The 24,097-nt window shown below is 35.5% G+C and overlaps 1 protein-coding gene across 6 annotated transcripts in view; it reads left to right on the top strand.

Annotated features, from left to right (window-relative positions):
• The window catches only part of LOC143237360 (cell adhesion molecule 3-like), a 245,821-nt gene that overhangs the window by 78,947 nt on the left and 142,777 nt on the right, over positions 1-24,097 (top strand). For 3 of the 6 annotated variants that reach the window (XM_076476569.1, XM_076476558.1, XM_076476524.1), the window contains exon 1: positions 12,441-12,867. The exons of 2 other annotated variants lie outside the window; for them this stretch is intronic. The gene's annotated coding sequence lies outside the window, so the exon portion shown is untranslated. Of the gene's footprint in view, positions 1-12,440; positions 12,868-20,635; positions 20,768-24,097 lie in introns of those variants that run through there. One more of the 6 variants, XM_076476544.1, reaches the window with a different exon arrangement.

Here is a 24,097-nt window from a genome sequence, read left to right as displayed (position 1 = left end):
AAAGTATTATCTCTATATCTACGTCAGGTTTTAATTTTTCCTCTAAAAGTGTTCATGTCAAAGACTTCAATTTATTACTTAGACAGCGACAACAGTAGAAATGTGATGTCCTACATTCGTTCTGTGTAATATTTTATGTACTACATCCGTCCAGTCTATTCGTTTATGTACTACATCCATTCTGTGTATTATTTTATGTACTACATCCGTTCTGTGTATTCGTTTGTGTAATACATCCGTTCTGTCTGTTTGTTTATGTACTACATTCGTTCTGTGTATTATTTTATGTACTACATCCGTTCTGTGTATTCGTTTATGTACTACATCCGTTCTGTCTGTTTGTTTATGTACTACATTCGTTCCGTGTATTCTTTTATGTACAACATCCGTTCTGTGTATTATTTTATGTACTACATCCGTTCTGTGTATTTGTTTATGTACTACATCCGTTCTCTCTGTTTGTTTATGTACTACATTCGTTCCGTATATTCTTTTATGTACTACATCCGTTCTGTGTATTTGTTTATGTACTACATCTGTTCTGTCTGTTCGTTTATGTACCACATTCGTTCTGTGTATTCTTTTGTGTACTATGTCCGTTCTGTGTATTCGTTTATGTCAGACTTCCGTTCGGTGTAGTTGTTTAGGACACAGACTTCTAAACACAAACTTTAGACAACCCCAAAGTTTGGAAACTGTGATGTTTGAGAATATAACTTTTATATAACGATTTTCACATGGGTTACTTCAAGAGCTAAAGAAAGGGATCCAAGAGGTTAACTATTTACAATTCATGAATCGTATCTGTAATTAATTAAACTTTGGAAACTGTGATGTTTGAGAATATAACTTTTATATAACGATTTTCACATGGGTTACTTCAAGAGCTAAAGAAAGGGATCCAAGAGGTTAACTATTTACAATTCATGAATCGTATCTGTAATTAATTAAACTTAGAACATTGAAGAAGTGGTGTTAAAATGTTAGCGAAATTCCTCGATGACGTTTAGGTGGATGAACCAGTAAACTAGACGAGAGGGTAGAGTAGAATGGAATATTCATGTATTTTAGAATAATATAGAAAAGTTGTAATTAACCCGTTAAAAAAAAAAAAAAAAAAAAAACTAATATAATAATTTGGTAATATGTCCGTTTATGAGTACTTACACGTCGAAGCTTGGCGTGGCACGGTGGTTAAGGCGCTCGACTCACTCTGCGAGGGTCGTGAGTTCGAATCCCTGTCGCACCAAAGATACTCGCTTTTTTTTTTTAGCCGTTGGGACGTTATAATGTGACGGTCAATCCAACTATTCGTTGGTAAAAGAGTCTACGAAGAGTTAGTAATGGGTAGTGATGACTAGCTGCTTTCCCTTTAGTCTTACACTACTAAATTGGGATCTGCTAGCGCAGATAGACCTGGTGTAGCTTTGCGTGAATTCCAAAAACAAACAAACATTTATTCACGTCTCTTTCAGTTCTGTGTACTGACTTTGTTTTTAATATTTCTGTCATTTAGTAGACCTGGAACTTTAGTATCATAATAATTAGAGTCAATCAGTAAACTGCACAATCATTAATATTTGTTGATAATATCAAACACTAGCTTTGGTGTCGTTATGTTTAGAATAAATCAGAAAACGATCGTCAGTAACTTCGATACTTTCAGGCAGAATTGGAGTAAATTAATCCAAGATACCCGGTTTTTCTATATTTATTAGAGTAAATTAATCCAAGATACCCTGTTTTTCTATATTTATTAGAGTAAATTAATCCAAGATACTCTGTTTTTCTATAATTATTAGAGTAAATTAATCCAAGATACCATGTTTTTCTATATTTATTAGAGTAAATTAATCCAAGATACCCGGTTTTTCTATATTTATTAGAGTAAATTAATCCAAGATATCCTGTTTTTCTATATTTATTAGAGTAAATTAATCCAAGATACCCTGTTTTTCTATATTTATTAGAGTAAATTAATCCAAGATACCCTGTTTTTCTATATTTATTAGCTACATTTTTGTGCAACATAAATACAAAGTGTAGGACACGGGCATACCTGATCCAATGTCATTACTCATCGTGAGATCTACTAGCCTAAATTAAAATTCTTTCAGATACGGATTACAGTAAATTAATCTATAAGACCTTGGGCGTGGTTAAATATATCAATCTTGAATCGAAAACTGTAATTAGATGTTATATCGGTCGAGAGATGACAGAACTATGAGTTGGAAGTTTGTACTAGAAACAAACAAACAGACAAGAAGAACAGCCCCAGAGCTTTCCTATGAGCCGACAGACAAGAAGAATAGCCCCAGAGCTTTCCTATGAGCCGACAGACAAAAAGAACAGCCCCAGAGCCTTCCTATGAGCCGACAGACAAAAAGAACAGCCCCAGAGCTTTCCTATGAGCCGACAGACTAAAAGAATAGCTCCAGAGCTTTCCTATGAGCCGACAGACAAGAAGAGCAGCCCCAGAACTTTCCTATCAGCTGACAGACAAGAAGAACAGTCCCAGAGCCTTCCTATGAGCCGACAGACAAGAAGAACAGTCCCAGAGCCTTCCTATGAGCTGACAGACAAGAACAGTCCCAGAGCCTTCCTATGAACCGTCAGACAAGAAGAACAGCCCCAGAGCCTTCCTATGAGACGACAGACAAGAAGAGCAGCCCCAGAGCCTTCCTATGAGACAACAGACAAGAACAGCACCAGAGCCTTCCTATGAGTCGATAGACAAGAATAACAGCCCCAGAGCCTTCCTATGAGCCGACAGACAAGAAAAACAGCCCCAGAGCCTTCCTATGAGCCGCTACGCGTGGCTACTGAGAGCAATACCTTTATTAGGTTTGTTTCTAGGTAAGCACAAAGCTACACAATGGGCTATCTGAAGTCTGCCCACTACGTGTATCGAAACGCGGTTTCTAGCGTTTTAAGTCCGCAGACATACCACTGGTGAGCAACTTTATCACCCGGTAAAATCACAGAGTAAATCAAGAGAATTAGCATCGTAATCGTAAGAGTAAGTGAGGACAAATGAGTTACTTTATAAATATTCTGAAACGTATGCACGTTAAACGTTCTAAGTTGTAAAATAATCAAGCATAATATAATTCGTTTTATGAGTCATAGTTTTACGGCATACATGACAAACTGTCAAAGCCAATATCAGCTTTTAGCTCGAAATGACGCAAAACAATAAAAACGTTAGTTGGAAACGTTCGAAAAGTGTGATCTTGCTACTGAGCAGGTGTAGGAACTTTATTTAATAAACTCATTGCTTATATTCGTCACTGCTGTGAAATTTACTTTCTACGGGCCCTAACAAACAGGTTGTCATAAAAACTAAGAAAGATCAAGGGATATTGATTGAGATTACCTTGTATTATATCTCATATAAAAACTAACAGTGACTTATGTATACCACAATCCAACGTATATATCGTGGCTAATGAAATACTTGAAAGTAATATTTGTTTGCATAAATCGATATAGTTTATACAGTCGAAATTGTATTATACAGTTTTTATTCAAGTCTCGCCCTTTGTTTCTCGTATTCTCAAGTTAAATGATTAGATTACGCTGTTTTCAAAGACGGGGTAGAAAAAAATAAGTTGGCAGCGTTGGAAACTTACAAAAAAAAACTAACTTTCATCTTGTGTTAAATTAACTGGATAAATTAAGTGTTTTATTCAGCGGGCGCAGATATGTACAGAAGGTTATGTCAATTATACAAAACTCGAGAGTAAAGATAGGGGAATGGCGAACGTTAGAATTTCAAAGATATGCTAGATATAAGAAAATAAAATGAACGTTCGTTTTATATCCGATAAAATACAAAGACGTTTTAAAACGAGACAAAAACTCCTCGCTTTGAGTGAATATATTTAGCTGAAAACCTATAATGTAATAGAAATAAAAACGAAAATAAAAACATTAGCTTTAATATAATTTGTAAAGCACAAGGAAACATTTAAATAATGACGTTGTGTCCATTAAATTTATAGAAACTGCTTAGTTATTTGGTGAATATGTTTTATTGTCGAAAATAAATTTGGAATTTGAGCGAAATATATGCAAGCAGTTCCTCTACGTAACGTTTGAAAGTGCATGTACGGCGTTATAAGTGCAACATTGTTCCAATACTTAAGAAACAACTAAATAATTATTTTTTACAGCCTTTAAATTTACATGTACAGTGTTATATATGCAACAACTTTCACGTATGTAAGACTCAGGTAAATAATTATGTTAATGGCCTTTAGACGTTTGTTTGTTTTTGAATTTCGCGCAAAGCAGTGTAAAACTAGAGGGAAGGCAGCTAGTCATTACCACCCACCGCCAACTCTTGGGCTACTCTTTTAGCAACGAATAGTGGGATTGACCGTCGCATTATAATGCCTCCACGGCTGAAAGGGCGAGCATGTTTGGTGTGACGGTGATTCGAACCCGCGACCCTCGGATTACGAGTCGCAAGCCTTAACCCACCTGGCCATGTCGGGCCTGTAATTATATGACAATGCCGTCTGTAGGTAGATGTAACGCAGATGTAATTCAGCGTTAAGTTATTGCATAATAATCTATTACCGTGTTAGCGTGACGTAATTTTCTCAGTTGTTCACCTCCTGGTTATAACGTAAAGTAAGAGTGGTTATACCTTTAATTATCGAAGGAGTCGTTAAAAATTCGCAGGGGGAGGGGTAGTAAATGTGGGATTAATTTTTGTTGTTGTAGAATTTCGCGCCAAGATACTACAGAGTCACTAGCGATAGTCGTCCCTAATTTTAGTTACTACAGAGTCACTAGCGATAGTCGTCCCTAATTTTAGTTACTACAGAGTCGCTAGCGATAGTCGTCCCTATTTTTAGTTACTACAGTGTCACTAGCGATAGTCGTCCCTAATTTTAGTTACTACAGAGTCACTAGCGATAGTCGTCCCTAATTTTAGTTACTACAGAGTCGCTAGCGATAGTCGTCCCTAATTTTAGTTACTACAGAGTCACTAGCGATAGTCGTCCCTAATTTTAGTTACTACAGAGTCGCTAGCGATAGTCGTCCCTATTTTTAGTTACTACAGAGTCACTAGCGATAGTCGTCCCTAATTTTAGTTACTACAGAGTCACTAGCGATAGTCGTCCCTAATTTTAGTTACTACAGAGTCACTAGCGATAGTTGTCCCTAATTTTAGTTACTACAGAGTCACTAGCGATAGTCGTCTCTAATTTTAGTTACTACAGAGTCACTAGCGATAGTCGTCCCTAATTTTAGTTACTACAGAGTCACTAGCGATAGTCGTCCCTAATTTTAGTTACTACAGAGTCACTAGCGAAAGTCGTCCCTAATTTTAGTTACTACAGAGTTGCTAGCGATAGTCGTTCCTAATTTTAGTTACTACAGAGTCGCTAGCGATAGTCGTCCCTAATTTTAGTTACTACAGAGTCACTAGCGATAGTCGTACCTAATTTTAGTTACTACAGAGTCGCTAGCGATAGTCGTCCCTAATTTTAGTTACTACAGAGTCACTAGCGATAGTCGTCCCTAATTTTAGTTACTACAGAGTCACTAGCGATAGTCGTCCCTAATTTTAGTTACTACAGAGTCACCAGCGATAGTCGTCCCTAATTTTAGTTACTACAGAGTCACTAGCGATAGTCGCCCCTAATTTTAGTTACTACAGAGTCACTAGCGATAGTCGTCCCTAATTTTAGTTACTACAGAGTCACTAGCGATAGTCGTCCCTAATTTTAGTTACTACAGAGTCGCTAGCGATAGTCGTCCCTAATTTTGAAGTAATAAAGTAGATGCAAGTGTACCTAACTCGACAAGGAGAAGATGAATTAGTTAACAACGACCATCGCCAGCTCTCGGGCTACTCTTTAGAGTTTTGTTAGGTAGGACGAGCATGTTCCGCGACGAGTTTGGATCCCACGCATAAGCGTAATAACTAACCAGGTACTCTCCAGGTAAAATGCATCCACATGTGTATAAAACATATTCAAAAAATATATCAGTGCAAATGACAAAATTTGACCTTGTGGGGCGTCGTTCTGTTGGTTTTTGTTATCATGCACAAAGACACAGAAAGGGCTGTCTGTGGTTTGCCCACCACAGGTATCGAAACTCGGTTTTTAGTAGTACCAGTCCATGTGGGGCGTTTCCCCAGATTCTCACCCTCACTATGGCCGAGTCGCTTGTTTCCAATTTCTTTCAAAAGTACCCCGCATCATCTTTTAGATTTCTACATATGTCTCTGTAGTAAGTTTTGTTTTGCAATAATTTTGCACCGTACAAAACAAAAGATTTGCATACCTTAAAAGTTATATAAATATATATATATATGTTTAACTTTTATTTCTCTGAAAATAAATATTATTGCAGGTGTGAAGTATATTCATTAGAAGTAAGCATTGCATCCTGTGAGGGTGAACGTGTTTACTCTAAAGCCAATATTTATTTACAATGAAAAACAACCACGATAAAGGAGCCGGTCAATAGAAGTGAACTGAGTAAAGCTGTTTTGAAACACAATACTTACTTATCAATTTTAATATAAATTATTTATTTTCTGCTTTGTTGTCGGCAGTTGTGATTTTATTTCCATTCTAAATGTTTTATGTACTTAGTTTCTAATCCTAACTACTTCAATGTTTTTCCATTCTAAATGTTTTATGTACTTAGTTTCTAGTTCTAACCACTTCAATGCTTTTTCATTCTAAATGTTTTATGTACTTAGTTTCTAGTCCTAACTACTTCAATGTTTTCCATTCTAAATGTTTTATGTACTTAGTTTCTAGTCCTAACCACTTTAATGTTTTTCGCTTTGACGTTATAAATTGCTTTTCCCTTGAGGGATTTAGGGTGGTGAATACAAGTTTCATAAATGCTGTTTTCAGAGCGTTCAAAGCAAATTAACGCCCAACTTTATATATGGTTTTACGTGGTCATTAGTGCTGGCTCATTGAAACTTAAAAAAGCACTGTTTTTTTCACCTACTCTATTCTGACGTCTTTCTCCTTTTAAATCTACTAATTTTCTTCTGTACTCTAATTAAGAAACGTTTTTGCATGTTATGGTAATGTTCGTAAAAAAAAAATACATTTTCGTTATAGTACTCTAACGAATTTTAAGAGCGTTTTGAAAGTTTTTCACGCGGTGAATGATTGCGCTGTTATCTAATGGTGAGTTTCGAGTTGAATCAGTTATAGGATATCTAAGTTATTACGACAAAAATCAGGTCTGCACAAATATAAATATGGAACTTGTATTATCTGTACTGTAAAATATATTGCATGTTGTTTACATCAAAACCTGAAATGATATGTAGCGCTTTTCTTTCAGATACCAGTTTATCAAACAATATGTACATAAAACTTACAACGTCTTATCAGCTACTCTGTTTATCGAGCTATATAAAAAACATATGATGCCTCATAAGATATTCTATCTAGCTAAATAAAAACAACAACATATGATGCCTCATAAGATATTCTATCCAGCTAACTAAAAACAACAACATATGACGCCTCATAAGATATTCTATCTAGCTAAATAAAAACAACAACATATGACGCATCATAAGATATTCTATCTAGCTAAATAAGAACAACAACATATGACGCCTCATAAGATATTCTATTTATCCAGTGTTGTAAAAATATACAGCACTTTATCAGCTACTCCATTTAGCAAGATATTTAAAGACGTATGAAGTTTATAAGATAACGTGAAGAGAGCGTCCTCGGTTGGTTGTTGGTTGGAATTAAGCACAAAACTACACAAAGGACTATCTCTAATCTGCCCACATGGGTATCGAATCCTCGTTTCTAGTGGTATAAGTCCGCAGACATAATACTATGCCACTGGGGTCCAACCCACAGGGGCAGCTATAAGCTTACGGACTTATATATCGTTGAAGAGTGGGATTTTATACTGGACAAAGTAATTAGTCCACTGTGGATTTATTCTAACCGAACCAATACCTAGTGGGAAAATTTTGAAAGGGTAACTGTAAAAATTGTTATATATATATATAAACACTGATCTTTTGAAAGGCCTTAATGTCAGTTTCCAAAATGAAATTGAATTCGATTCGTGGTTCGTAACTTTACCTAAGGCACCGTTTGGAAAGGACGCATTGAATAAACGTCACCTAGCTGGAAGGTATATGTGTTCTGAACTTCGCTAGAAGGTTTATGTGTTCCGAACCTAGCTAAAAGGTATATGTGTTGTGAACCTAGCGAAGCCACGTGTAAAGTTCTACCCGTCAGCTGTTTACTCAAAGCCCAAATTAACTGATATCCGTGGCGCCTGCGAACTGCTTGTTTCTTAGACCAACATGTTTACTTTTATCGAACTCATGGTGTCTGTAAGGAATTTGTTTAAAAAACGATCATTAACTATATCCAAAGAAGATTGAAATAAATAATTTAATCACACCCATGGGCGTTTGTGTGTGTTATAATACACGTCGATACCGCAAAAGTTGCACGAAAAATTCGACAAATATTTTTGTTTGTTTGTTTGGGAATTTCGCACAAAGCTACTCGAGGGCTATCTGTGCTAGCCGTCCCTAATTTAGCAGTGTAAGACTGGAGGGAAGGCAGCTAGTCATCACCACCCACCGCCAACTCTTGGGCTACTCTTTTACCAACGAATAGTGGAATTGATCGTCACATTATACACCTCCACGGATGGGAGGGCGAGCATGTTTAGCGCGACGCGGGCGCGAACCTGCGACCCTCGGATTACGAGTCACACGCCTGACGCGCTTGGCCATGCCAGGCCTCGACAAATAAGCCAAGCTTTACTCTGAAAGTCCGTAAGGCTTAACTCTACTGAGCAAAGATTTTAATTACATCGTTCCACAGAATTGAACGAACAAGGACACGAATTGTTCCAAACATGCTAGTCTGAGGACTGTTTACTCTTGCCAGTGACTTAGCAATAAGTTTGAGGGTTTATACCATTAAAAATTAGGTTTCTATACCTTCGTTGGTCAGAGTTCGGGTAGCCAATTATGTGGCTTTGCACATAACAACAAAAAGTAAGGTTTACTTGCAATGTGTATAGTTAGCAGTTAATGAAATAGTTGGTCGTATTTGAGTGCGTTTGTTTTTCTTATAGCAAAACTATGTCGGGCCATCTGCTATGTCCACCAATCGGGCCATCTGCCACCAAGAGGAATCGAATTCCTAATATTAACATTGTAAATCCTGAGACTTACCACTGTCGCAGCGAGCGACAAATAGTCGAGTTTTACAGGAATATTTTTCATATTCATATCACATGCCGATGACGTCATGTTACAATCCTTTTGTTAATATTGGCATCCATTTTGTTAAAATATTTGTGATTCTGTTACTATCGTATATCCTTTTATTTAATGAATCCTATCTTTTAGTCATGAGAAACCACGTGATAGTAATTCTTGACAGTACATTTGTTTGTTTAGTTTGTTTTTGAATTTTGCGCAAAGCTGCACGGGGGCTATCTGCGCTAGCCGTCCCTAATTTAGCAGCGAAAGACAAGACGGAAGGCAGCTAATCATCACCACCCACCAACAACTCTTGGGTGTTTGTATTTTTCTTATAGCAAAACCACATCGGGCTATCTGCTGAGCCCATCGAGGGGAATCGAACCCCTGATTTTAGCATTGTATATTTGTAGACTTACCGCTGTACTAGCGGGAGGCCCAACAACTGTTTTACCAACGAATAGTGGGATTGTCCTTCATATTATAACGCCGCCAAGTCTGAAAGGGCGAATATGATTGGTGGCGTGGATTAATTAGGTGGGTCTGGCATGGCCTAGCGCGTTAAGGCGTTCGCTTCGTAATCTGAGGGTCGCGGGTTCGAGCCCGAGTCGCCCCAAACATGCTCGCCCTACCAGCCGTGGGGGCGTTATAATGTGACGGTGAATCCCACTTTTCGTTGGTAAAAGAGTAGCCCAAGAGTTGGCGGTGGGTGGTGATGACTAGCTGCCTTCCCTCTAGTCTTACACTGCTAAATTAGGGACGGCTAGCACAGATAGCCCTCGAGTAGCTTTGTGCGAAATTTTAAAACAAACAAACAAAATTAATTAGGTCGTGCACTATTTTTTGAGAATTATAGGTGGTGCACTATTTCTTGACAATTGCATAATGTTGGTTTAAATTCTTTCGGAATTCTAATCACACTAGTACAAAACTTGTGAACCAAAATTTTAGAATGCTCTTACAAAAACAGCACGATATTTTTAATTTATAAATGTTGAAATTAAAAAGTAGGTAGAACATGTTCTGTGTCGAAGTTTGACCCCACCACACGCAGATTGCGTGATAAGCATACACCATATGAGTTAAGAATTTCGATATAATCAGAGGACGTGAAAATTAATACACATTGATGGGTACTAATTAGTAGTAAATTGAAGTGATATTTAAGAAGCGGTATATTCGTGTTAGGGTTGTACTTGTAGTGTGTTATTAATGAGACACCTGAAATGAATTCCCGACGTTAAATGACCAGGAAGATTGTAAACCATTCTGTGTATATGGATGAATAATTTCGTGTCAAGCTAGCATGATCGATTAGTGTTATTACGGAAACATAATAACGAAATTTCATGTATTTATGACATTTAGCAAAAAATATATGTACATAAATTTTAAAATTGCTACAATTGTGGAGCAACCACATGTTTATTAAATACTTTTCTCTGTGGTTTGTTCGGCTTGTTTTAAATTTCGCGCAAAGCTACACAAGGGCTATCTGCGCTAGCCGTCCCTAATTTTGCAGTGGAAGACAACTCTTGAGCTACTCTTTTACTAACGAATAGTGGGATTAACCGTCATTTTATAACGCCCCGACGGCTGAAAGGACAAGCATGTTTTGTGTGACGGGGATTCGAACCCGGGATCGTCAGATTACAATTCTAGTACCTTAAGCACCTGGCCATGCCGGGTCCTCTCCTCTGTGAGAAGGCGGTAAACATTAGTACTCATGACTCTAAAAACTAGGGTTCAATTTCATGTGATAAACAGAGCAAATAGTCTAATATTTATATTCTCAAGACGGCTGGTGCGGACACTAAAACTTTAATTAAAATAAAAACAGAACAAAGTTTCGCATGTCTTATGGATTAAAGTATAAGCGGGTAAGAGACTGTAGGGTGCATTGTTGTTAGATGTCAGGATATTAATTAGTATCGGTATAAAGGTGTTCCTTTATATTGGTTTAATTTTGGTTTTAGTTGCTGTACAAGTAGGACTTCTTTGATTTTACGTTTGTTTATGTTTGTTTCTTTATTTAGTATTTGAGTGTTTTCTATGATTATGTTGTGTTTATTTGATTTGCAGTGTTCATAAACGTGTGAAGGTGTTTTTGTTTTCTTTGAATCTGGTTTCTATTTTTCTGCTTGTTTCTCCGATATAGAAGTCGTAGTACTCGTTACATTATATTTTATAAATAATGTTGGTGTTATATGTATTACTGTAGTTTTTACATAGTATGAACTTTAGTTTTGTACCTGGTTTTTGAATCAGTTTGGTGTTTAATGGAATGTTGTGTTTTGTTATAAGTTTTTTTTTCCAAATGTTGGTTATATTTTGCCGATGTCAGGAACATGTGGTATACAGCAGTGTAAGGTTTTGTAGTTTGTTATATCTTGTGATTTATTGTTGTTTGTTTGTTGTTTGTCTAGGTGTGTGTGTATAATTTTTTCCACAGTTTTTTGAGGAAATTTGTTGATGTTGATGAAGTGTTGTTTTATTTTGTTGGTTTCATCATTAATTTTATCAGGTGAACATAGTTTTGTGGTTGTGTTTATTTGGTTTCTTAATATGTTCTTTTGTTTTGTTTCATGTGCTGAGTCCCAGGGAATGTATAATCTAGTGTGGGTGATTTTTCTGTAGATTTCTGTTTTAGATTGTGTATCAGTTCTAGTGATCTTGTCCAATATTTTGCTTCACTCTGAAACAAACAGACAAACTACTTGTTAATTAAATAAAACTGAGACCAATTTTCTGTAAATAGAAATATTATTTACTCTTTGTCAGGAAGGGTGGGTGGGTAGTGAGAGGTAAAATCAAGAAGTTATATTTTTAGATGTCCCCCTTTGGGAGAATGACAAGTCTACGGATTTACAACGCTAAAATCAGGTGTTCAATTCTCCTCGGTGGACAAAGGAGACAACACCATCTGGCTTTGCTGTAATAAAGCACACACACAATTTTTTTAAAAAAGAAAAATAATACATTCAAGAATAATCATATTAAAAATCACATATTAAAAGGTGAATACAATTTTTCTTTAATAATTTTTATTTCTCACATTTTGTTTTATTCGAAATGCTCCCTGACTACAAAAAACAAAACAGGCTAAGTACTTTCAACAAGAGGCTGATGATGAATAATAATTAGGGATAATTCTTTAAAAATCGGTTGTTTTTGAAAAGTTCGCCGTGTTTGAAATATCCAGGAAAGAAAGCTAAGAGAATAATTAATATTGATAATAAATTATAGAATTTATTTAGTAAAATAATTTGTAATATTAAAAGTTGGTTGTGCTAATAATCGCTAACTCCACCGCATTTCGCTTGTGCTAAAGTATATTTTGAGTGCCGAAAACAGTGAATTAATTACGAAACGAAGTCGAAACGAATTTGAACACCTGGCTCAGTTTTTGGATGTTTGAAGTGACAGGTTTTCAGTACTCGCCAAACGGTTATATTCAGAAACTATAAGCTTCTCATACGTTTTTGAATTTACTTGTAAAAAAAAAAAGGAGATAGAAGATGGCTGGTAAATAAATATTCTTTCGCTCAGTTCCCGATGTTTTCAAGAAATTCAAGGAGCTATAAAATATCAAGTCACGTATGAAAGATATTCACGTGAGTGGCCCTTAGTCATTGAACAGCTGTTGTAATGATGTTACTTAAATAGGTTGATTTCAACGTTAAAATGTATGCTTTTTAAAGTACTCGAATATTGGGTATAAATATGAAACATGTTTCACTTATATTGTAGAAACATATGTTTGAACATATCTTTAAGATTTTAGGTAGTTTAATGAAAGTAGATCCGTAGTTAATTATTGTTCTAATTACTTTAAAGTATAAGTAAGTCCAAGTGTGATCTATAGCGTAATAAATAAATTTATTATTCACAAAATTATTCAAATCCTAAATTAAATGAAAGTTCAGTTCAACCGACACTTTCATCAACATGTGTTAGTGGGTTATACTGGGTTAGTGGGTTATACTAGTTTTGTGTTAGTGGGTTATACTAGTTTTGAAGAATTTCACTCTTATGTGTTAGTGGGTTATACTAGTTTTGAAGAATTTCACTCTTATGTGTTAGTGGGTTATACTAGTTTTGAAGAATTTCACTCTTATGTGTCAGTGGGTTATACTAGTTTTGAAGAATCCCACTCTTATGTGTCAGTGGGTTATACTAGTTTTGAAGAATCCCACTCTTATGTGTCAGTGGGTTATACTAGTTTTGAAGAATCCCACTCTTATGTGTCAGTGGGTTATACTAGTTTTGAAGAATCCCACTCTTATGTGTTAGTGGGTTATACCAGTTTTGAAGAATCCCACTCTTATGTGTTAGTGGGTTATACCAGTTTTGAAGAATCCCACTCTTATGTGTTACCAGTTTGGCCCGACATGGCCAGGTGGTTAAGGAACTCGACTCGTAATCCGAGGGTCCCGAGTTCGAATCTCTGTTACACCAAACATGGTCCTCCTTTCAGCCGTGTGGGCGTTATAATGCGACTGTCAATCCCACCGTTCGTTGTTAAAAGAGAAGCCCAAGAGTTGGCGGTCGGTAGTGATGACTAGCTGTCTTCTCTCTAGTCTTACACTGCTAAATTAGGGACGACTAGCGCAGATAGTCATCATGTAGCTTTGCGCGAAATTAAAAAGAAAACAAATATTAAATTTCCCAATAAATGGTTTCGCTGAGTGTTTTTCTGTTCTTTTCATTTCTACGACTGAAACTAAACTTGAAAACAGTAAAGTGTAACATGTAATGTACAGTGTTTAAATCCATATTTTGTTTACGAATGAGTTTTGACTTCATTGAGTATATTATTTTCTGATTTTCTGTTTAAAAGATTACGACAACTTTTCACGCTTTGATTGTACGTCGAAAATTACCTTTACGATGTCACCGATTTTACGCATAATAAAAATGAAAATCAAAACCCATTTACGTCTACAGCAAAGAAGATACGAACTGGTAGAAATGTCTTACTAATGACGAAGCGAATTGCTAATCAACTGGTGTTTAAGGAAAGGGAAGATTTCTGGTCATCCAAGTCGGATTTTGTTTTTTAGGAAATTCTTGTCATCATTATCATCAACCAGAAATCATGATTTCTAGGAAGACATGATTAGGGTCCAAAATTTGATTATCACGAGCACCGCTTGATTATATACAATCCCCAAGTTAAAAAAAAGAACAAATCTTATAATAAGATGTGACGGCTGAAGTGAAGCTATCGCACACACATTGATGAGTTGCTAGTTTATTGGAGTTGCCTAATATTGTTAATAAACTTATATGTTTTTATAAGTTTAAAGCACGTTTAATTAAGCCGCTCTAAACCAAGTGTTATAAAGATATGAAATATTTCTTATTATATGAACGTGGTACCATGGATTCATCGAAATGTAAGCTGATACACGTTATTTTACCTGCCAACCTGCTATCGTATGAAAATGGCCCCCTACGATTTAAATGTTACTAAACGTAAAGTACAGAGTTATAGAATATTCTGTTTATACACACAGAGACACCTGAAAGTATCTCCCCAGATAAGCTGTTTGTTATCCACTTGTTTGTGTGTTTGTTTGTTTTCGGATTTCGCGCAAAGGTACACGAGGGCTATATGCGTTAGCCATCCCTAATCTAGCAGTATAAGACTAGAGGGAAGGCAACTAGTCATCATCACCCACCGCCAACTCTTAAATTAATCTTTTACCAACGAACAAGGCCCGGCATGGCCAGGAGGTTAGGGTGCTCAAATCGTAATCCGAAGGATTGGTTTGGATTGGCATGGCCAAGCGTGTTAAGGCGTGCGACTCGTAATCCGAGGGTAGCGGATTCGAATCCTCGTCACACCAAACATGCTCACACTCTTAGCCATGACGGCGTTATAATGTGACGGCCAATCCCACTATTCGTTGGTAAAAGAGTAGCCCAAGAGTTGGCGGTGGGTGGTGATGACTAGCTTCCTTCCCTCTAGCCTTACACTGCTAAATTAGGAACGGCTAGCGCAGATAGCCATCGAGTAGCTTTGCGCGAAATTCAAACAACAAAGCAAAGACAGTTTGAAATTTATCGCTACTGAGCACATGTCTTGGGGACGAGAAATCAAATGGGTATGAAATTGTAGACGGTGTTGTAGTTAGATGTTATTAATTAGTATAGGTATAAAAAGGTGTTCCTTTATATTAGTTTCATTTTGGTTTAAGTTTTTCTATAAGTAAGGCTTCTTTGATTTTGCGTTTGTTTGTCTTTCTTTCTTTACGTTGTATGTTGGTGTTTTTTATGGTTATGTTGTATTTATTTGATTTGCAGTGTTCAAAAAACGTGGGAAGGTGTTTTTGTGTGTGTTAATTGAATCTGGTTTCAAAATGCCGGCTTGTTTCTCCGACATAGAATTCTGGCAGTTGTCAAATTGAGTTTTATAAATATTATTGGAGATGCTTGCCAGTATAATTTCTACATAGTATGGATTCTAGTTTGTACCCGGTTTTTGAATGAATTTTGTGTTTATTGGAATGTTATATTTTGTTGTAACTATCCTGATTGCTGCGACCCCTATATTCCAGTACTTTCTCACACTCTCGACCCCAAGATATATGCCAAGTAACAGTCAGTTTCAAACTGTTTTTGTTAATCCGAAGATTATTTAGAATGTCGAAATGGTTTTCTTGTACTTTATTTTATTTAAAGTTTTAAATACCAACACCAGGGCTGTCTCTGCAGTACACTTTTATTCCAAGTGCCGTGATTATAAAGAACATGTGTATTCAGTACAACCAAAAATAACTTTGTGTTCAATGACCAAAACTATACACAATTAAATGGCTCAAGTGTGGCCAATCCCGTGTTACCAATTCCAGTCAACGTTTTCATGGCACATATTGAATGTCAAGCGATCAACTTAGCCTCACATCCCTCACTACACTAGTACAGGTATGTTGATGATACAATTGCTGGATACTGCTGCATACCATATATTCCCGACATCAGCAGAGAAATAACCAACGTTTGGCAAAAACTAAAAACAAAATATGACATTCCAGTTAATACCAAATTTATTCAAAAACCAGATGCAAAACTAAAGTCCATGTTATAAAAACTACACTGACAAACACCACACCAACATTATTTTTAAAATACAATGTGTTAACTGCCACGACTTCTATATTGGAGAAACAAACAGGAAAATGGAAGTTATATTGAAATAATACACACACGAACACCTTTGCACGTTTTTGAACACTGCAAATTAAATAAACCCAACATAACCATAGAAAACACCAACATAGTAAATAAGAAAATAAATACAAACTCAAACCCTATTTATATAAGAACTCACACCACAATTAAACCGATATAAAGAAAAACCTTTAAACCTATCCTAATTAATAACTTAACATATAACTACAACGCCCTCTACAATTTCATACCTGTTCATACTTTAATCCCTAAGACACGCACTCAGCAATGGTCAGTTGCACACACTCTTTGTTAACCTGAAGGTGATCTAAGAAGGTCGAAGCTTTAGTTTAATAGTTTAATTAAAGTTTTAATGTTGGTACCAGCCGTCTTTAAGATACATCGTTGTTGGGATAAATCAAGATAAGAGCCAGCCACCGAACACTGCCGCTACGTTACAACCGAACAAACTGTTATGAGTACGAGTTTCTAAGTGATGAAATTGAGTGTTTCTGTCGATTCTATTCTTTACACAAAGAAATGTAAGCAATATACACTGCTGGCCGAAATCTTAAGGCCAATGAACATAAAGAAAAAATATGCATTTTGCGTTGTTAGGCTCAACCACTTATTTGAGTAGAGCTTCGAGAGATGAAAATAAGAAAAGGGAAAATAAAAATAAAAAACTTTGTTAGCATTTAATAGGGAAAATGTGAACACTATGAAATTAGCCTAAATACTAGCTGGTCAAAAGTATAAGAGCATACTAAAACGAAGAGTTAATCGGTAAATATCGGTGATATGCGTTGATTAGCTGCCTTAGCCGGAGAGAAGAAGGTGATATGCGTTGTTTAGCTGCCTTAGCCGGAGAGAAGAAGGTGATATGCGTTGTTTAGCTGCCTTAGCCGGAGAGAAGAAGGTGATATGCGTTGTTTAGCTGCCTTAGCCGGAGAGAAGAAGGTGATATGCGTTGTTTAGCTGCTTAGCCGAAGAGAAGAAGATATGAAGGATTAGCTGCCTTAGCCGGAGAGAAGAAGGTGATATGCGTTGATTAGCTGCCTTAGCCGGAAAGAAGAAGGTGATATGCGTTGATTAGCTGCCTTAGCCGGAAAGAAGAAGGTGATATGCGTTGATTAGCTGCCTTAGCCGGAGAGAAGAAGGTGATATGCGTTGATTAGCTGCCTTAGCCGGAGAGAAGAAGGTGATATGCGTTGATTAGCTGCATTAGCCGAAGAGAAGAAGGTAATATGTGTTGATTAGGTGCATTCCCTGTAGTTTATAATACCTCGAGCGATTTGTGTTGCATAGTTTACTATTAATTAGTCAACTTGGTAAGATTGTGTATTGGGAAAAAGAAATCGCTACCATTTTGGACAGTGGTTCCCAGCCAGGAGTGCGAGATAACATTTGTTTTGGCTACCTTCACCTTTATTCTTAAATAAATAATTACTGTGAGGGGTGCGAGAACATATTAATATTTTTTAGGGGTGCGGGGCATAAAAACGGTTGGGAACCACTGATATAGAAGAAAAGTTTAGTGTCACAGAGAAAAACAAATGTTTTTAGGCTCCGAATAAATACGTGCGTGACGTAGAAAAACAAGTAAAACGCCCACTGTCAACACCATGACGTACACATTACATTCCACGTCCGTTACACCATGTACATAGTTTTGTGTTTCGTTCATCAGAAAAAAAAGTGTTAGAGAAACTAAATGATTATTTTGTAATAGTTTTTGTAGGGAACTAGTTAAGAAAGAAGACAATAGTTTTTGTTGGGAACTAGTTAGGGAAGAAGACAATAGTTTTTGTAGGGAACTAGTTAGGGAAGAAGACAATAGTTTTTGTAGGGAACTAGTTAGGGAAGAAGACAATAGTTTTTGTAGAGAACTAGTTAGGGAAGAAGACAATAGTTTTTGTAGGGAACTAGTTAGGGAAGAAGACAATAGTTTTTGTAGGGAACTAGTTAGGGAAGAAGACGATAGTTTTTGTAGGGAACTAGTTAGGTAAGAAGACGATAGTTTTTGCAGGGAACTAGTTAGGTAAGAAGACAATAGTTTTTGCAGGGAACTAGTTAGGTAAGAAGACAATAGTTTTTGCAGGGAACTAGTTAGGTAAGCAGACAATAGTTTTGCAGGAACTAGTTAGGTAAGCAGAATAGTTTTTTGTAGGAACTAGTTAGGTAAGCAGACAATAGTTTTGTAGGGAACTAGTTAGGTAAGCAGACAATAGTTTTTGTAGGGAACTAGTTAGGTAAGCAGACAATAGTGTTTGTAGGGAACTAGTTAGGTAAGCAGACAATAGTGTTTGTAGGGAACTAGTTAGGTAAGCAGACAATAGTTTTTGTAGGGAACTAGTTAAGAAAGAAGACAATAGTTTATTCCTGTTGATATCTGTGTTACAAGCATCTTTACAAAGAGTTCAACTTTTCATTGCTATTGTTATGGCGGTTATCATTTACTGATGCTTGTGTCAGAACTGACGTTAATCCGCCGTGGCATGGCCAGGTGGTTAAGTCGCTCGACACCTAATCTGAGGATCCCGGGTACGAAGCCCTGTTGCACCAACTATGTTTGTCCTATCAGCCGTGAGGGCGTTATTATGTTATAAGAAATTAAACGCCCATTCAGATAAAATGAAAAATATGGCTAAATTATTTTAAGATTTTAAACGGTTAGAATGAAAACCAACGAGTGACATTTAAAGAAACGTTCGAATTAAAAAAAACGTTGTCTTTCTGCAAAAGAAAACAATAACAAATTTATATGGAACTTAAGAAAAACCATTTCTCAAAAATGATAATTGACTACTGCCATCTAGTGAAGAGAAATGTATTTATATCTGTAAGTGGTATTTTAACCGTAACAAACTGTTAAGTTCCTAACCACCGTGAGCCAGGATATAAGTTAAAAGATATTGAACGATCGCTTGAACGCAAGTTAATATTTTTTTTCTGCAAAGAGTGTGGGGTTTATTAATCTAAACATTTCGTTCTTTGAATGTTTCTTTGCCACTAGAGAGAGATATTTCTATGATGAAACGTTTATTGATGTGTAAAGTTCCAAGAACGCTTAAATCTATCACCAGGGGTTTGGTCTGAGTGTAAAACGATAAGAGTTCTGAACTAGTATATTTCCACTCTACTATGTTTTTATACATAAAACTTGTAGAACGCTATTGATATGAATGATTTAAACATCTAGAAATGGATTGTCCCATAAAGGAACAATTATTTTCTGTTTCTAGTATCGCATGAGTAATGCTCCATTTATTTATGAAAGATTAGTTCCACTCGTTAAATAAACTTAAATGTTTCTTACCTTATGTGGGCCTTTTTTTTCTTTAATAACAAATTTACATTGTATAAACTTCTATGTCTACCTCGGAGAATCGAACTCCCAGATTTTAAGTGGGTAGACTTAACGCTGTCTTATTGGTGACACTGAGACAGTAGAACTAGATAAATTAAGTTTGAAGTGTTTGTTGGTTTGTTTTGAATTTCGCGCAAAGCTGCTCGAGGGCTATCTGCGCTAGCCGTCCCTAATTTACCAGTGTAAGAGGAAAGGCAGCTAGTCATCACCACCCACCGCCAACTTTTGGGCTCCTCTTTTACCATCGAGTAGTAGGATTGACGGTCACATTATAATACCCCCATGGCTGAAAGGGCGAGTATGTTTGGTATAACGGAGACCTACTTATTGTCTTGTCGAGAAGTTATTTTATATTTTTCTGACAGCTTCATCGTATCGTACGTCATTCATTTACACATCTTCTGTGAGACATTTCTGGTTTTAAGTAATGTACTACAGTTATTCGTGTTTTATGGTTTTATCATTATTAATATGTATATTACGAAATATTTGAACCAAGCAAGTACAGCGGTAAGCCTACGGATTTACAACGCTAAAATCACGGGTTCGATTCCGTTCGGTGGGTTCAACAGATAACCCGACGTGGTTTCGTTATAAGAAAACACGCACACTCGAAATATGCTTTGACAAAAGTTGCTTTTTTAAAGAATCCTGATTTGATTACGTTTTGAAAATGCGTGTGGTTATAGGACTGCAGTAGTCCTAATACAACCTTTCTGTCTTCACACAACTACATACCATTCCAGGTTTTAATTTTATAAGACTTCCCTAAAAGTGAAAATGTTGTTCATTATCTACTTAAAATCTAATTAACTAGATTGCTTAATAGAAGTCACGTGTCTGGACAGCCACCAACCGTGAAATAATTCAGTGGTTCGTATTTATTGACATGAATTTTGCACGTAAAGTGTGCTATCTACTCAGACGGGTATATTTGCGTAGGGAGCCATTTTATGCTAATCCAGTGGGTAAGTTAACAGAAAACTATGATATTTATTGTAGAAAACATACCATTGACTTATTACAAGCTACGTAGTGAAATCGAAAAACAAACAAGACAGAGCAACGAGTAAGCTTATGAAAATATATTTATCTTTTGTTTGTTTATTTTAAAGCAAAGCCATATCGGAATATCTGCTGTGTCTAAACCCAGATTTCAACATTATTAGTCTGTAAACTTACCACTGCTATACCCAGGGACTCTCACATTTTTACTTATCAGGATAATCATTTCTTGTTTTATCAGATAAACACTTGGTCTTAACGACATTTTCTGCCATAATCCCAGTAATATTTCCAGAAGTTGGACAGCTACGGAGATTTAGGTTAGTTCTAAATCTGTATCATGTGCCATCGAAGCAAATTATTTATAATAAACAAACACTGTAACATATTAAAGATAATAAGATTATTTGTTTGTTTGTAATTAAGCAGTAAACTACACAATAGGTTACACGCGCACTGGAAAACCTGGATTTTTGCGTTGAAAGTCCGCATACATACCGCTGTTCCAGTAAATGTATTAAAACTTGTATCAACAGTGTCAACAAAATCAACACAAAGGAAATAACAGATCGATCACATACACAGTATTTGTTTTAATTCATGAACCAAGTTCACAATTTAAAATGACCTTAACAACAAAATTACAAGAATAGAGTTAATAAATGCTATTAAAAAGTTACCACCAATAGATATATTAAACATTAAAACAGACTATTCTCACTAAAGTAACTTTTAATAAAGAACAGTGTATATCTTAATTCTTAGTGAGAGATTTTTGCAATTGAATGATTAATTTAAATATACTGTATCAGAAAATTTGACACTGGGGAAGTTCCGAGTTGAATGATTAATTTAAATATACTTTAACAGCAACTTTGAGAGTAGGAAAGTCCCGAATTGAATGATTAATTTAAATATACTGTATCAGAAAATTTGACACTGGGGAAGTTCCGAGTTGAATGATTAATTTAAATATACTTTACAGCAACTTTGAGAGTAGGGAAGTTCCGAGTTGAATGATTAATTTAAATATACTTTACAGCAACTTTGAGAGTAGGGAAGTTCCGAGTTGAATGATTAATTTAAATATACTTTACAGCAACTTTGAGAGTAGGGAAGTTCCGAGTTGAATGATTAATTTAAATATACTTTACAGCAACTTTGAGAGTAGGGAAGTTCCGAGTTGAATGATTAATTTAAATATACTTTACAGCAACTTTGAGAGTAGGGAAGTCCCGAACTGAATGATTAATTTAAATATACTTTACAGCAACTTTAAGTAGGGAAGTAAATGTTTAATTTAAATATACTTTAAGCAACTTTGAAATCGATGAATGATTAATTTAAATATACCAGCAACAGTAACTTTGACATTTAAGAGTAACTTTTAAGTTCCAAATTGAATTATTAATTTAAATATACTTAACACAACTTTTTACAGTAGTAAAGTCTCGAATTGAGTGATTAATTTAAATATACTTAACAGCAACTTTAAGAGTAGGTAAGTCACGAATTGAATGTTAATTTAAATATATTTTAACACAACTTTTACAGCAGGGAAGTCCCAAATTGAATGTTAATTTAAATATACTTTAACAGCAATTTTGAGAGTAGGAAAGTCCCGAATTGAATGATTAATTTAAGTATACTGTATCAGAAAATTTGACACTGGGGAAGTTCCTAGTGGAATGATTAATTTAAATATACTTTAACAGCAACTTTGACAGTAAGGAAGTCCCGAATTGAATGATTATTTAAATATAGTTAAACAGTAACTATTACAGAAGGGTAGTTCCGAATTGAATGATTAATTTAAATATACATTAACAGCAACTTTGACAATAGAGAAGTTCCAAATTGAATGATTAATTTCAAATATACTGTAATAGAAACATTGACAGTGGGGAAGATCAGAATTGAATGATTAATTTAAATATATTTTAACAGCAACTTTTACAGTAGGGAAGTCTCGAATTGAATGATTCATTTAAATATAATGTAACAGCAACTTTTACAGTTTTTTTAACTTATCGTTATCTAATACATTATTATAGTCACCCTTGTGTAAAGATGAGAAACTCATCGTTATCTAATACATTACTATAGTCACCCTTGTGTAGAGATGAGAAACACATCGTTATCTTGTACATTATTATAGTCACCCTAGTGTAGAGATGAGAAACTCATCGTTATCTTGTACATTATTATAGTCACCCTAGTGTAGAGATGAGAAACTCATCGTTATCTTGTACATTATTATAGTCACCCTGGTGTAGAGATGACAAACTCATCGTTATCTTGTACATTATTATAGTCACCCTGGTGTAGAGATGAGAAACTCATCGTTATCTAGTACATTATTATAGTCACCCTGGTGTAGATCTGAGAAACACATCGTTATCTAGTACATTATTATAGTCACCCTGGTTTAGAGAGACAAAAACTCATCGTTATCTAATACATTATTATAGTCACCCTGGTGTAGAGATGAGAAACTCATCGTTATCTAATACATTATTATAGTCACCCTGGTGTAGAGATGAAAAACTCATCGTTATCTAATACATTATTATAGTCACCCTGGTGTAGAGATGAGAAACACATCGTTATCTAATACATTATTATAGTCACCCTGGTGTAGAGATGAGAAAAAACTCATCGTTATCTAATATATTATTATAGTCACCTTTGTGTAGAGATGAGAAAACTCATCGTTATCTAATACATTATTATAGTCACCCTGGTGTAGAGATGAAACTCATCGTTATCTAATATATTATTATAGTCACCCTGGTGTAGAGATGAGAAACACATCGTTATCTAATATATTATTATAGTCACCCTGGTGTAGAGATAAGAAACGCATCGTTATCTAACATATTATTATAGTCGTCGTGGTTTAGAGATGAGAAAATCATCGTTATCTAATACATTATTATAGTCACCCTGGTGTAGAGATGAGAAACTTATCGTTATCTAATATATTATTATAGTCACCTTTGTGTAGAGAGTAAAAACTTATCGTTATCTAATATAATATTATAGTCACCTTTGTGTAGAGAGAAAAAAACTCATCCTTATCTAATATATTATTATAGTCACCTTTTTGTAGAGAGAAAAAACTTATCGTTATCTAATACATTATTATAGCACCCTGGTGTAGAGATGAGAAACACATCGTTATCTAATATATTATTATAGTCACCATTGTGTAGAGAGAAAAAACTCATCGTTATCTAATACATTATTATAGTCACCTTGGTGTAGAGATGAGAAAACACATCGTTATCTAA

Source organism: Tachypleus tridentatus, chromosome 2 (genome assembly GCF_004210375.1).
Source record: "Tachypleus tridentatus isolate NWPU-2018 chromosome 2, ASM421037v1, whole genome shotgun sequence".
Lineage (NCBI taxonomy): Eukaryota > Metazoa > Arthropoda > Merostomata > Xiphosura > Limulidae > Tachypleus > Tachypleus tridentatus.
The sequence above is the reverse complement of the archived record's forward strand: the minus strand, read 5'-3'. Positions and strand labels throughout refer to the sequence as shown.